Consider the following 15680-nt stretch of genomic DNA (forward strand, 5'->3'; position numbering starts at 1 on the left):
CATACATAGCTTTAAGCAGAGGTATGATAAAGCTCACGGCTCAGGGAGAGTGACCTAGTAGCGATCAGTGAAGAGGCGGGGCCAGGAGCTCGGACTCGACCCCCGCAACCTCAACTAGGTGAGTTCAACTAGGCGAGTACACACACACACACACAAACACACACGCACACACACACACACAAACACACACGCACACACACACACACACACACACACACACACACACACACGCGCACACACACACGCACACACACGCACACACACGCACACACACGCACACACACACACACACACAAACACACGCACACACACACACAGACAGGATCCATACATAGCTTTAAGTAGAGGTATGATAAAGCTCACGGCTCAGGGAGTGTGACCTAGTAGCGATCAGTGAAGAGGCGGGGCCAGGAGCTCGGACTCGACCCCCGCAACCTCAACTAGGTGAGTACACACACACACAGACACACACACACACACACACACACACACACACACACACAGACACACACACACACACACACACACACACAGACACACGCACACGCACACGCACACACGCACACACACACACGCACACACACACACACACACACACACACACACACAAGGATGAGAAGGTCGCAGCACTCCAGTACCCTTGTTATTCTTCTCTCGTGCCCAACATAAAAACTTGCACACAATCTAATTTGAACGCACTTTATTTCACCTTGTATCAAATTATCTGTGAAATGCAAGAGCAGTCTGGGTATTTCTACACCCTATTTATGGATTGGGATGAGCGAACATTACCATAATAACAGCCCGGCTGGCGCTAGACAAGGATCACTTAATCCAGTACGGTAGACTTATGAGACCTGGCCAGAGAAACTCTTTCTGAGATTGGTTTTAACCTAAAATTGGGTGCATCAGCCGTGTGCTGGTCCTTACTTTCACAAACTCCGGTGCTTCTGTTGCAGGTCAATAATTGTCAATAACAGTCACAATTACTACTCGGAAATAATCTGTGATTTACATATATTTTTCCTTCACCAAACAGCTATGGACACAATGTTGTACACCACAACCCGGCTGATCAGAACTTATCTTGACTATACACATATAACCCGCACATATGAGAAAGGAAATTTAGACGACGTTTCGGTCCGACCTGGACCATTCACAAAGTCACATTTTGTGACTTGCTCCAGTCACGGTATTGTGCCTTTTTTGATCATCTTGACTATATTCCATGTCTCTGGCACAAAATCCAGTGATGTAATTAACGCTTTACGAAGTTCTTTATATTCTTTAAGAACTCTTGAAAACAAATCGTCGGGATTTGGAAAGGAAGGAGAAAGGATATATAACTTTGATATACCTTTGATGAGTTCACAGTTTTTCTACTCACGGAGCCCGGCAATGGGCCAGACTTGTCTGGTGCTTGCCTGGTCAACCAGGCTGTTGCTGCTGGTGGCCTGCTGACCCATGTATCCATCACAGCCTGGCTGATGTGCCATCTGGTGTAGATACTAGTCCAGCACTGTTTGTGATACCTTCTGATAAAAATGTTGAATACTCTGGGGCCACGGAAAGTGAGGGGAACAGAAAAGGAGGGAAAAGGAAGGGTGGGAAGGTGAACGGAGGGAATGGGAAGGGAAGAAAGAGGAAAGAGGTAGAAGAGAAAGGGGAAATAAAGGGTAGAATGTAAAGGATAGGGGGAAAGAAAGATGTGTGAAGCAGAGTTAGGGTCAGAGAGAGAGAGAGAGAGAGAGAGAGAGAGAGAGAGAGAGAGAGAGAGAGAGAGAGAGAAATAGAGGAATTATTAAATGATTTCTTGAAGAAGCAAAACTACAACACATCTTCCAGCAGCGCCCGTGGCTCCGCCTGTAGCCCCGCTCACGGCCGTCCCAGATACAGTGCTCGAGGTCTTCCCTGCGGTACCACCAAAGGCCCCACCCGTATCTCCGCCAGCGGCTCCACCCGCGGCCATCGCCCTCAACGATGCCCGCAACCTTGGCCCTGTAGTCCATCTCACGGTCCCAGGTAAACTCGTTTGCCTGTTGCGTCCGCACTGGTGTTGGTGGTCACAGTAACGTGGTAGTGAGAAGCGACCACTTTAATAGGCTGCACTATTAATAAACTTACTTGTATGCAAAACAACCTCGGAGGGAGTTGAATGATAGCTCTAGGCCTTTCGTGTTGCAATTAACACGTCAGGAGCTTGCACTGTTGCAGAAAAGAGGTGGTCCAAGCAAATACGATCAGAGGAAGTGTGTTTGCTCAATTGTTTTTGAGTAACTTATTTGCATGTATTATTATGTATTATCATATTCGATGACTGATCTCTGACATGACAGAAAAGAGCCATGTTGGTGTCGGCAAGCCTACTTTCGTGCTCCCTAAGTCTGTCAGAAAGAGATCGGCCAGTTTCTCCAAAGTACTGAAGAGGACAGGAGGAACAAGAAATAGAGTAGACACCAGGAGCATCTATAGAGGGAGGAGAGGTATGAACTAGATTAGTGCGAAGAGTGTTAATCTGGCGAAAAGTAAGTTTGATATCTAAGGACGGAGAGAGTTGTTGAGATTAGAAAGACCGGAAATGTAGGGAAGGCAGAAGACAGGAGAAGGCAGAGTCTATGAAACGGGAAGTGTAGCCAAGACGGGAAAATACAATGTGAAGAGTGCAAAGTTCTGATTCAAGGAACTGAGGATCACAAATGCGGAGAGCACGGAGAAAAAGAGGGAGATAAGAACAATTCTCTTGACAGAGGAAGCATGATAAGAAAAGTAGTGAATGTACATGCCACTGTGCACAGGATTACGGTAGACGGAAAAGGCAAAACCTGTACCTGAGCGGTGGACATGAACATCAAGGAAAGGAAGCAAGGAATTCGATTCCCATTCAGCTTTAAACTTAATGGAAGGGGCAAGATTATTAAGAGCATCAAGAAATGGTTAGAAGATACTAGAGTCATGAGGCCACAGAGCAAAGATGTCATCTACACAGCGGAGCCAGAGTGAAGGGCGCACATCAATAGTAGCAAGAACAGTCTCGAAGTATTCCATATAAAGATTAGCAAGAACAGGAGATAGAGGAGAGCCCACAGCGACACCGAAGGTTTGAGAATAATATTTACCTTGGAAGGAAAAGGAATTTGAGTCCACACAAAGGCAGATAAGATCAAGAAAGACATCAGCAGTTATAGGGAGATCTCTTTCTGACAGACTTAGGGAGCACAAAAGTAGTGTTAGGCATGCCGACACCATAATGCTCTTTTCTGTCATGTCAGAGATCACTGTCATCCTACTGACTGGTCTTCTGCTAAAACTCTTTACGCTACTTCTATTATCATATTCGTATGTATTATCATATTTGTATGTATTATATACTGTAGACAAGTGAGGTGAAGCAGTCGTAGGAAATATCACACTGGGCAAATCCACAGGTAGAAGCAGGTCACACCTATAGGTTAGGCAAGTGAAGAATTCCGTGTATCAAGATCCCAAGATGTTGCTGTGTCTGACAGGAATGTAGCCACTGTGTAGCGAAACGTTTCCAAAATCAAGATACCCAAGTGTTGCACATATGTCTACTTTATCAACTTGTCCGTTCTCTGAACCATTTATCTACATAAAAACAGTTTGTTCCTCTCGTTAACAACTCTTAGTTTCAAACGAGTGCCTTCATATAATTTCTTAGACTGAATTACCGCCTTTAAATTATCTATAAGAGTTACAAAGTATTTTCAGACTCACTGTCAGCGGTATTTATTCTAAACTCCAAAAAAATATTGCTGACAATATCGTAGCCTGTGGCGTGTAGAGGATATAAATAATATTAAAATGTTATAACAAAATACTTAACAAGAAATGGTATCCATACAAACTTTAACAACACAGTTAACAGAATTAAAATGCTGGTGAACTGGAAGGAATTAGAGCACAAGAAAAAATACACAACAGACTTGGAGAACCACTGTAGCAGATTACGGGAGAAACTATAAATTAAAAATAAGAGGACGAGTTGAACTATAAAAATAAGTTACTAAATAGTGAAAATTTTAAATATTACACTATGGCAAGATAGATGAAAATAGGTAGTGGATAAAACAAAACAACACACAGTCCATAGAAGAGAAAGCTAAAAAAGCTTTCAGTAATATTAAACCTAAAATTCCCTGTCTCTGCAAAATCCAGTGTAAAATTATCTTCTGGTACTAGACTCATGCTTAACAAAAACGGAATCTTCACTGATAAGAAATAGGCAAAATGCTTGGAATAAAGTACGACTTTGTTCATTGAGCCATTAGACAGACTGAAGGTTAACAACCCACATGAACTTTTATGGCACACGACACGAAAAACTGACGACACGAGAAACTGACAACACTTCTGATACAACCCTGACTCCACTAAAATTTTAAGAGACCAGTGATAACATTCCTTACTACCTCAGCCCCAGACTCATGAAACCATATATTCATAATCAAAATTACAAAATAATAAATAATAAGCCTTACCATACCGTACATATTTTATTAAACTTAATGTAGACAGAGGCTGAATTTCACAAACATTAAAAATAACATCATTTAACATGGAGGGAAATTAAAGCAATCATTACTTATTATAGATCAATATAAATAACATCACAGTATATTAAAATCTATTGAAAGTGCTAAAAGAACTTCATTCACACTTCCTTCATATATAAGGGAAATTACGAACAGACTCCCAGTTGTCTTCAAAAGGAAACTTAAATTCGTCGGTTCTTGATCAGCCGGGCTGTGGTGCATACATTAGATTTGCGTGCTACTAAAACCAACAATCTGATTAGTGAGATCATCAGCCAGAGGCTTGGGCCGGAAGGGCGATGACCCCACGAATCGACAACAGGTAGGCAGACACTCCACAACAGTATGAGCCAAGAGTAGGATGCTGCTTCCTCCCGCTACAGCAAAATCATGAATACAGTTTAAACAGGCAAAATTCTAACAAAATATACACATGTTTTGCGAAAGCCTTCAACAACTATGTAATAACACACACATGCAAAAGAAATAACTGAAAAAGAAATGGGAAGACGGATCATCAAATTCCAAACAAACCGAGCACAAGAGTGAATAGGCAATATAGTAAAATTAAGTAAGTTCGTCATGAAAACTGAACGTTAAGACAGTTCTCGCCCCAGAACTGACAGAGATACAAATCACAGCTCTACATCATCCTTCGAAAAAGCTACTGATTAAGAAATGCTTAAAACCCATCTCGCTCACTCTTCAATTCCAGATAGTTAAGGATCTTAGCACTTCGCCTAATATTTGGGAGGGCGTTAAAAAGTCGTGAACCTCTTATGATTATTGATACATCCTTTAGCTATGCTCTACTATAAATGTAGGTATGCTGCAGTCTACGATGCTCCCCTTTCTCGTCAGGACTATTTCCAGTGCGAATATTTGGAAACAGGCCCTCCAATATTTTTCAGGTGTAAATTTATACCTCTTTCTCGACTGCGGTTCAAGGAGAATACAATATCACAAGCGCACACAAGTGCAAGGATGGTGGGCGTATTCAGTCATTAGAGTGGATACGCACACACTTTCCCGGGGAAGGCTGCGTCTCAAGTGAGACTTCGTACGCCCACACGGGATTGCCAGCCTACGCACATTTCCCACATCCAGTCCATCCCAACCCACCATATATATATTATATATATATATATATATATATATATATATATATATATATATATATATATATATATATATATTAGTAATAAAGACGTGAAAATATGCTGAAACTATGTCCTTGGTGCACACTGCTAAGATTATGCAATAATGACGTATGATGACATACGGGGCCAATCATCTCGCCTGCCCACACCTGTGACCGGTTTCTAGGGTTGTTCTACACACGCAGCCCGGCTTGAGGCGAAACATTTTTGTTGACTGCCTGGTCAACCAGGCTGTTTCTGCAGTCTCCCAGCAAGCCTTCAGAACTAATCATATAGTTTTTCAGGCACTTTAAGCAGGTGGTGGTGGTGCTGGCTCTTCTTTGAAAATTTCTGCATTTGTTACGGTAAATATTTTTCGTATCTCCTATTTGAAAGTCGAGTAGCAGTGTACCACGGGTGTTGCCACAAAGTTCTTTAATTTTCAATAGATTTCTTCTTCTGAGCCTGGCCCCCGGCCGGGCTCCGAGAGTGGAAAGATTCTCAGAACTCAAAGGTAAATGTATACTTCCTCTCATATCTCTCACTCCAAAGTTATGGCAGTGTGCATTTTAAGAGATCTGACCCTCCTTGATACATGAAAGATGTTTTCGGGGGTCAAGGCCCCCGTGGCCTGGTCCCTGACTAGACCACCAAGTAATTTCCATAATTTCTATATTGGCAAGTATCTTTTCTCTGTTTAAATAACAGACACAATCACATTTACAGATCAAAAAAAAAAGTCACACCTGAAGGCCAGACCAGACCTTCAGTCACACATGAGCCACAAACAATGGAAGGTGGACTACAAGCGAGTGTGAAAACATAGTGATGGACCACCAGCTGGGACCCCCGACCCACCGTGACTAACATCTTGCTCACCTCCGCCTAGCAAGCAGGGAGAGGAGCAAGAAGATGGTAGGCAGGTGCTGCAGTGAGAGATGTCAGATTGGTGCTGCGGGGAGACGGCAGAACTGTGCTGCAGGGAGAGACCGCAGAGAAGGTTTGCAAGAAGAAAAATGGCATGGAAGGTCTGCAGGGAGAGACGGTAGGTGGCAGAGAAAAAGAAATGTGGCAGGTTGCAACTATATGGAGGGAAGAAATATGGAGGCAGGGGAAGGTGGAAGGGAAGGAAGGGGAAAAGATTGAAGGCTGTTGCAGGAGGCATAGCGGCTACAGGTCACTAATGCAATAATATAAAGATCCATCGAATGAACGGTAAAAAAGCGGTCAAATAATTTTGTTTTCATTACAGTATCACAGTCAAACATTTGACGTTCTTAGTGATATACTGACGTTCATTACGAGGATAACACAAGGGAAGAGAGGCCGGAGAGTAATGTGAATAAAATTACTCTTATCTCCTCTCTCCTGTTTGTGGAGTTGTGTTTACGGAGTTGAGAGACAGCTCTTGACCCCACGTTTTGAGCTAGCTTAACCAACACTACTGTATTCAGTAGTGTTGGTTAAGCTAGCTCTGTTTAACTCCTTTCGAAACTGATTTTAGTCAGGATCCCGTCTTAGAGTCTCCGCAGATTTCATTTCTTCTGCTCAGGGGAAAGTTTTGATGCAAATCTTTCGTCACTCTCTAGCATTTGTAGATATGGGAGGCTCCCCCTCTAGGACTTCGTATTTTACAGTGGACCTTGCATGTGCAGTTTCTACTGTCTTAAATTACAGCTTTTTTTTTTGTTCATGAATGCTGTTATCTTATTTATATGCACCAACAGAGATATGTTTATCATCATGCTGACTCCTACTTCCTTTCCTTTCATATTTTATTTTAGGTCTTCTACACTCGGGTCCTGAATACCATGCATTTATTAGGGATAAACTACGGGAGCTAACTGACCTGTCACTTTTTAAATTAGTTCAGATCACCTGGGAGTATCATCATCAGTTAGATCATCCAATATATTTACCTAAGTCAGAAATAGTTAAGGCTCCAGTACCGGATCTTGGAAGCTTGACTCACTACACTAGCCCATTGTTATGCTTCCTCCCTCACTGTTACTCTGTCCTACCTGTCACGTTCTCCCTCAGCCACTTGAACATTCCCTTCTTTACTTTTACCTGATTTACAACTTGTGGATTTATCTCTGGTTGAGTACGGTATCAAAATCTTATATACAATCAAGAAATGAACGTTGCACTCAGCCCTGCTGTTCTTGCATTAATTCTGCAACTGTAGTATAGCAACGGGTGATTTGTTAGGCAGGATAGTGTGTGTGTGTGTGTGTGTGTGTGTGTGTGTGTGTGTGTGTGTGTGTGTGTGTGTGTGTGTGTGTGTGTGTGTGTTATGCAATATCAACGAACATAACGTAGCGAATTAATATTACTGGAAGAGGAGCAGATTTGAATTAAACATAATTAAAAACAAATAAGCAATGGATACAAGTTCACACTTATTTTCATTACATTTTCCACGTTGGGTTGAACTCAAGCAACCATCTAGTATTTTACCATTGATCTACCTTGACGAGACCGTCTTGTAGTTTCTTGCTAGGTTCGTCAGTTTGCATTCTGCAAATTATTTTTGTATCGTCTGTATATAGATTGTATTATCCGGTGTGGTAATATTTCTCTGGAGGAGAGTCTTAAGGTTTATTTGTATAAGCGTACAGAGCAGCGTGTTGAACACTAGCCCTGCCAGGCCAACGACCTGACGAGTGTCTTGACAGAACGTCCAGCTGCTAGGTTTGTCTGGAGCGGTAGTGAGGACTAGGCAGGGTCTGGTGGAGCTCTAGGAAGAATTAAACCCAGGCCAGATGGCAACACTAGGGCAAGCAGCCATGGTGAAACAAAGCCCGACAGCGGTTACATGCGAGACCTCTGGCATGTAATATTCTCTTAAGTAAAAGGATACAAAAGCAATTAATGTGACATTTTATTGTGGCAACATTTCGCTCTCCAGGAGCTTTGTCAATGGCTTGACAAAGCTCCTGGAGAGCGAAATGTTGCCACAATAAAATGTCACATTAATTGCTTTTGTATCCTTTTACTTAATAACATATTGTCGGCTACCAATATTAATACATGTATTATTCTATTGTTCAAAAGAGATAGTTTATACATATCAACTGGAGACGTCTCGGGAGGATCCTTGTGTGCACTGGTGAAGAGATGCATTCAGGCTTGCCTGCGTGCGCGCCTGCTTCCCTTCCTGCTTGGGGCGTCATGCATCCCTGAACTTGCATGCTTAGGAGATTAGTCATTTTTTTTACTGGAAACAAACGATATACCATTATTCTCTCGCATGCACACTCGCACGCACATGCATGCACGCACACACCCTAGAAGACGAAAAAAATATGTTGAAGTGCGTTACAGGGCCAGTGGCCAGAGGGGACAAGGCATTTGGAGCAGGTATACCCTCTATTAAATGAGGGGCCCAGTGGAATGAAATGCCCTATCAGACCACCAAGCAAGGCTGAGGAATGAAAGGGAAGAGATGTTAGGTGCAGGGACAGCAGTTACTGAGGGGACTGCAGGTAGAGATGACAAGTCCCATGCAGAGGCACGACCAGGCTACCAAGAGTCACAGGAAATAACAAGCGAGACGATGGCTATGTACAAACAGGACCCAGAGAGATGGAGGGAAAGATAAAGGTCAGTCTTTATTCATGGGCTACAAGAGAGTGAAGGGAGGAGACACAACGGAAGATGGCAGAAAGAAAAACAAGAGATTGAAAACATCATCAAAGAAATAGGCAAGGAGGACATAACCGAGATAATAAATTTTCAGACAATAGGGAGGTACTCAAGGGCGAGAAATCGGCCAGTCAAACTAATTTTCAAGACAGAAACAGTCAAGAACAGGATCCTACAGGAGAAATCATGGTTGAAGGAATCGTCAACATATAAGAGGGTGTTTTTAGACCACGAAAGAATGAGAACAGAATGACAGCAGCTAAGGGAGAGGACTCAGAAACGAAAAAGACTAGAGCAACAAGGACAGAGTCAGCAGAGAACAACCAGAGCAACAAGTGCAAACATCAACAGAACCACCCTCAGAACCCCACAGCCAAGCATATTATGCCAATATGAACCACAATCCACACTCACAACCCCACCCTACACACTACTATATAATCCCACAGCACCCTGCCATGTCCCCCACTCCCACAACCCCCACAGACCCCCCAGAATACAGTGTTAGAGATGAAATTGAAGGTATGATACACCAATGCTGATGAGATAACAAACAAGTGGGAGAAGTGGCACGAATGAATCAAAGAGGCAGCACCAGACATTATAGCTCTAAAATAAATCAAACTCACGGATATGATAACAAATGCAATCTTCCCAACCGGGTATCAGATCCTGAGGAAAGACAAGAAATAGAATGGGTGGAGGAGTGGCACTGCTCATCAAAAACCAATGGGATTTTGAGGAGCTGGAGAGAGGAGACAGAAAAACAGAAAACTACATAACTGGAGCACTTCAGTCCCAAGGTGGTAACTGCAGCGATGTACAACCTACCACAGAAGAGGAGAAGGCCAAGACAAGAATATGATGAGAGTAACAGAGCGATGGTTGACACACTAGCTGAAGTGGCCAGAAGGGTCCATGTAGGCTGGGCAAAGCAAGCTACTGGTTGTGGGTAACTTCAACCACAAAGAAATTGACTGGAAAAACCTGGAGCCACATGGGGGACCCAGAAACATGGAGGGCTAAGATAATGGAGATGGTACTGAAAAACCTCATGTACCAACACGTTAAGAAGACTACCAGAGAGAGGGAGGAGAGGAAGAACCAGCAAGACTGGACCTAGTATTCAACTTGATCAATGCAGATATTGAGGACATCACATACGAAAGGTCCCTCGGAGCTAGCAATCATGTGGTTCTGAGTTTTGAATATATAGTGGAGTTACAAGTGGAGAGGGAAGCAGGAAGGGCAGGGTGAACAAAGCCAAACTACAAGAGAGGAACTACACGGGCATGAGCAACTTCCTGCATGAAGTTCAGTGGGACAGAGAACTGGCAGGGAAATCAGTAAATGAGATGATGGAATATGTGACGACAATCTGCAAGGCAGCAGAGAAGTTTGTACCCAAGGGCAACAGACATAACGAGAAGGCCAGGATGAGCCATTGGCTCACCTGAAGCTGTAGAGGTGCCAAAACCAAATGCAATAGAGAATGGAAGAAGTATAGGAGGCATAGGACCCAGGAGAATAATAGTAGTCGAAGAGCCAGAAATGAATATGCACAGGAAAGGAGGGAGGCCCAGCAACAATCCGAAAATGACAAAGCAGTGAAAGTCAAGTCCGACCCAAAGCTGTTGTACAGCCACATCAGGATAAAAACAACAGTAAAGGACCATGTAATCAGGCTGAATAAGGAAGGAAGGGAGCTCACAAGGAATGATCGAAATGTATGTATGGAGCTCAACAAGAGATTTAAAGAAGTATTCAAAGTGGAGACAATCAAACCACTCCACAACCGAGGTGGTGGTGAAGAGGTTGCTAAGCGAACTAGATACCTCAAGGGTGATGGGGCCAGATAACACGTCTCCGTGACGCCTGAGAGAGGGAGCAGAGACACTCTGTGTACTACTAACAACAATCTTCAACACGTATATCGAAACAGGGCAACTACCTGAGGTATCGAAGACAGCAAATGTAGTCCCAATTTTTAAAAAAGGAGACAGATATGCAGCATTAAACTACAGACCAGTATCAATGACATGCATAGTATGTAAAGTCAGGGAGAAGATTATCAGGAAAAGAGTGGTGGAGCGCCTAGAAAGGAATGAGCTTATCTGCGATACTGGAAGACAGGGGGGTTATGATAACAACATCTGAAATACTGAGAGGAATCGACAAGGTGGACAGAGATAAGATCTTCCAGAGATGGGACACAGCAACAAGGAGTCACAATTGGAAGTTGAAGACTCGGATGAGCCACAGAGATGTTAGGAGGTATTTCTTCAGTCACAAAGTTGTCAGGCAGTGGAATAGTCTAGAAAGTGAGGTGAAGGAAGGATCCATACATAGTTTGAAGAAGAGGTATGATAAAGCTCACAGAACAGGGAATGAGTGACCCATTAGCGACCAGTGAAGAAGCAGGGTCAGGAGCTATGAATCAACCAATGCAACTACAATTAGGTGAGTACACACACACAAACACACACACACACACACTAACAGGAAAGGCACTGCAACTGATCAGAGAATACCTTAGAGAGAGGCAACAACGAGTCATGGTACGTGACGAGGTGTCAGAGTGGGCGCCTGTGACGAGCGGGGTTCCACAGGGGTCAGTCCTAGAACCTGTGCTGGTTTTGGTATATGTGAATGACATGCCGAAAGGGATAGACTCAGAAGTTTCCTTGTTGGCAGATGATGTAAAGTTAATGAAGAGAATTAAATCGGACGAGGATCGGGCAGGACTACAAAAAGACCTGGACAGGCTGCAAGTCTAGTCCAGCAACTGTCCCCTCGAATTTAACTCTCCCAAATGCAAAGTCATGAAGATCAGGGAAGGGCGAAGAAGACCGTAGACAGAGTATAGGCTAGGTGGCCAAAGACTGCAAGCCTCACTCAAGGAAAAGGATCTTGGGGTAAGTATAATACCGAGCACATCTCCTGAGGCGCACATAAACCAGATAACTGCTGCAGCATATGGGAGCCTGGCAAACCTAAGTAAGAGTAGCATTCCAACACCTCAGTAAGGAATCGTTTAAGTCTCTGTACACCGTGTATGTCAGGCCCATATTGGAATATGCAGCACCAGTTTGGAACCCACACCTGGTAAAATACGTCAAGATATTAGAAAAAGTGCAAAGGTTTGCAACAAGACTAGTCCCGGAGCTAAGGGGAATGCCCTTCGAAGAAAGGTTAATGGAAATTGGCCTGACGACACTGGAGGACAGGAGAGTTAGAGGAGACATGATAACGACATTTAAAATATTGCGAGGAATTAACAAGGTGGACAGAGACAGGATATTTCAGAGATGGGACACGGAAACAAGGGGTCACAATTGGAAATTTAATTAAGACTCCGATGAGTCATAGGGATTTTAGGAAGCATTTCTTCAGTCACAGAGTTGTCAGGAAGTGGAATAGTCTGGAAAGTGACGTAGTGAAGGCAGAAACCATACATAGTTTTAAGACGAGGTTTGATTAGGCTCATTGAGCAGGGAGAGAGAGGGCTTAGTAGCGACCAGTGACGACCTGGGAATAAATGGTCAGATGTCGGGATGAATTATTCGTATAACGATCTGAGAATGAATGGCTACAGGAAACTTCTGGTGACAAGTCAAAAGGCATTGCCACCTGTGATATACCTGTGACAGGTTTTGAGAGTTCTACTCCCGTAGCCTTTCCTGGAGCCAGGCTTTGCTGGCCCACATTTTCATCACAGCGGAGGTAGTGGTCCAGATTTGCTTTGAAGATTTCTACACTTGTTCCTGTATTATTTATTTCTGCATGTACAATGCTGAGTAGATAAGGTCCACGCTTGAAGAGAAATGGCGCAAGGCCCAAGAGTGAAAAAAAAAACAGACAATCTGAAAGGAACTTTACTGAGACATCTGTCCTATGGAATAGTTTTTATTTAGGCGTAGTTAGGCGACTTTCGGCGTTAGTGACGTCACTGCAGGGGGTCTACCTGTCCCATCGATGACCTATTTATGCAAGAAAAGTTTGGCTAAACTGTTACCAGGTTTAAAAAAACACGCGAGAGATAACACTAAGACATTTATTAGAGAACGTTTCGGTTCCACTGCGTGATGACCAGATAGGCGTCCTTCCAAGACGTGTGCAGTCTAGTCCTTATATATTACGCAACCACTGTACTGAGAGTCCTGCACGTACTTAGGGCCACAGCCTGGTCACGTCTTCGATGGTGCAAGATGTGGTAATAGCAACAACACCAACGTGGCTCTTGTCCTCATATCCGACAAAGTGACATTGTATAATCCTTTGTAGACGATACTGTAATTTTTGTAAGTAGAATTCAATTAGGACCATAAATTTCAATGGTAACGTAAACCAGGTCTTCCTGGGGGCAATACACAACACTGTGATGTTCAATGAAGAAAAAATCAGTTTCTCCTCTAAGTAAAGACTGACGAAATAAAAACAGGAACAGAGTATAAAACAAATTCAAACCACTCAATAGTGCAGACGATTAATGTGAGGAATTTTGGGAGTGATAACGTCCTTAGCTCTCGCATTCAAAGATCACAACAGTAAAAATTGTAAGCTGGACAACCAGAAACTTAAAAAAATAAAAGAAGCCAAGTAAATGATGATACTCTTTTACGTTACTTGTTCTCTCTCGAATGGAATATTGCTCTATAGTAACAGCACTTTTTAAGGCAAGCGTAATCGCGTATCTGGGAAATGTAGAAAGAACTTTCACCCCCTGTATAAATTCATCCAAGTGCCGATATGGGAACTGTTTGGAGGAAGTCCCTGGAGTGAGGTACGCTCACAGCCTGGAGACGGGCAGTCTCCCTATCTGATGCTGCAGCCCTGAGCATGTTGGCAAGCACCTTTTCATCGATCGGGCCATCCCAGCTTGACTGTGAGCCAGTGCTGCAATATATATATATAGTGAATATTAAAATGGTATAAAATACCGACAGGTTGTCAGGTAAGACACATATGCAACAATTAAGTATCTTTATTTCAAAACGTTTCGCCTACACAGTAGCCTTCTTCAGTCGAGTACTCAACTGAAGAAGCCTACTGTGTAGGCGAAACGTTTCGAAATAAAGATACCTAACTGTTGCATATTTATATATTACTTGTGTGCCAAGGTCTGAGCGTGGTACTTAACATGGAGTGCCGCGAATGCAACCAAACTTGTATCCTCAGATTCTAGACCGGCCGCTATCTAGATTTTATGCAAATGAATTGACTTGAAGCTTATGGCAAGTTGTCGACAGTGCTGACGTAAACCACAACAACACAAACCCAAGCTTGTGTACAGGATCCTTGCATATATTTAAAAAAAAATATGATCCATATTCAATAAATTACTGCATATCTAGTACGAGCATTACTTAATATGAACTATAAAATTTAATACATAAATATAGCGGCTAAATTAATAATCAAGATCAAGCGAATGAAAGATAGCTCTCTTAACATTATCTTGCCATAAATTAAATAAATTAAAGAAACTCTTCGCACCAAATGTCCTGAAATATCCTCTCTTTATTTTACACTGTTTACTTCATTACGCAATTCAAAGATGTCACTTCAGAACGTTTCCTGCAATTATAAAAAAAAAATACGTTTTTCATTGCTTTAGGTTAGCTTCTTTTCGGTCAGGTACACACACCTATAACACCGTGGATTTAAGCACAAACAGCGGTGATACATATGGCAGAGCGATGTCTGAACAAGCTCTGGCAACGTTCAAAATGTGCACGAGTATCATGCTCTGTGCAAGAACTGGTGACCTGAAGCTAGCTAGCCAGCCAGCCAGTGATGCGGCCGGAGAATAGACTATCACAATGATTTAATCACTTCATTTCTAATATTTTATAATCTAAAGTGAAGAGACTACTGCAGAAACCCGAGTGATGACCCCTGCAGTCCCCACCTGCACGGGAGACACCCACCTCGGACACAGGCAGCCAATGTTAACAAGACAATATGCGGTTGACAACATTTTACTGCGAAGACGTTTCGTCCACCAGTGACTATCAGTTGATAAGGTCCCTGGTGCACGAAACGTGTTCTCAATAAAATGTCATAAATCGTATCTTGTGCCTTGTTAGCATACTTGTCGGCAGAATATATATACCGAGAGGTTTATTTCTCTCAGGGGTATACATGTAGGTTTGCTTTAATACTTATTTCAGGGATTAAAGTATTCTTGTCTGCTATGAAAAGCCTTAATGACCCTAGTGTTGTCGAAGAGCTTTAAATCTCATTAAACTTCTATACTTCCATTGACATACACACATGCAACCAAAATGCGTGCAATGGCGCAGTGCCGAAAAATATGCAGACAGACACCGCCAGA

The sequence above is a fragment of the Cherax quadricarinatus genome, chromosome 52 (assembly GCF_038502225.1).
Source record: "Cherax quadricarinatus isolate ZL_2023a chromosome 52, ASM3850222v1, whole genome shotgun sequence".
In the NCBI taxonomy this organism is placed as follows: Eukaryota; Metazoa; Arthropoda; class Malacostraca; order Decapoda; family Parastacidae; genus Cherax; species Cherax quadricarinatus.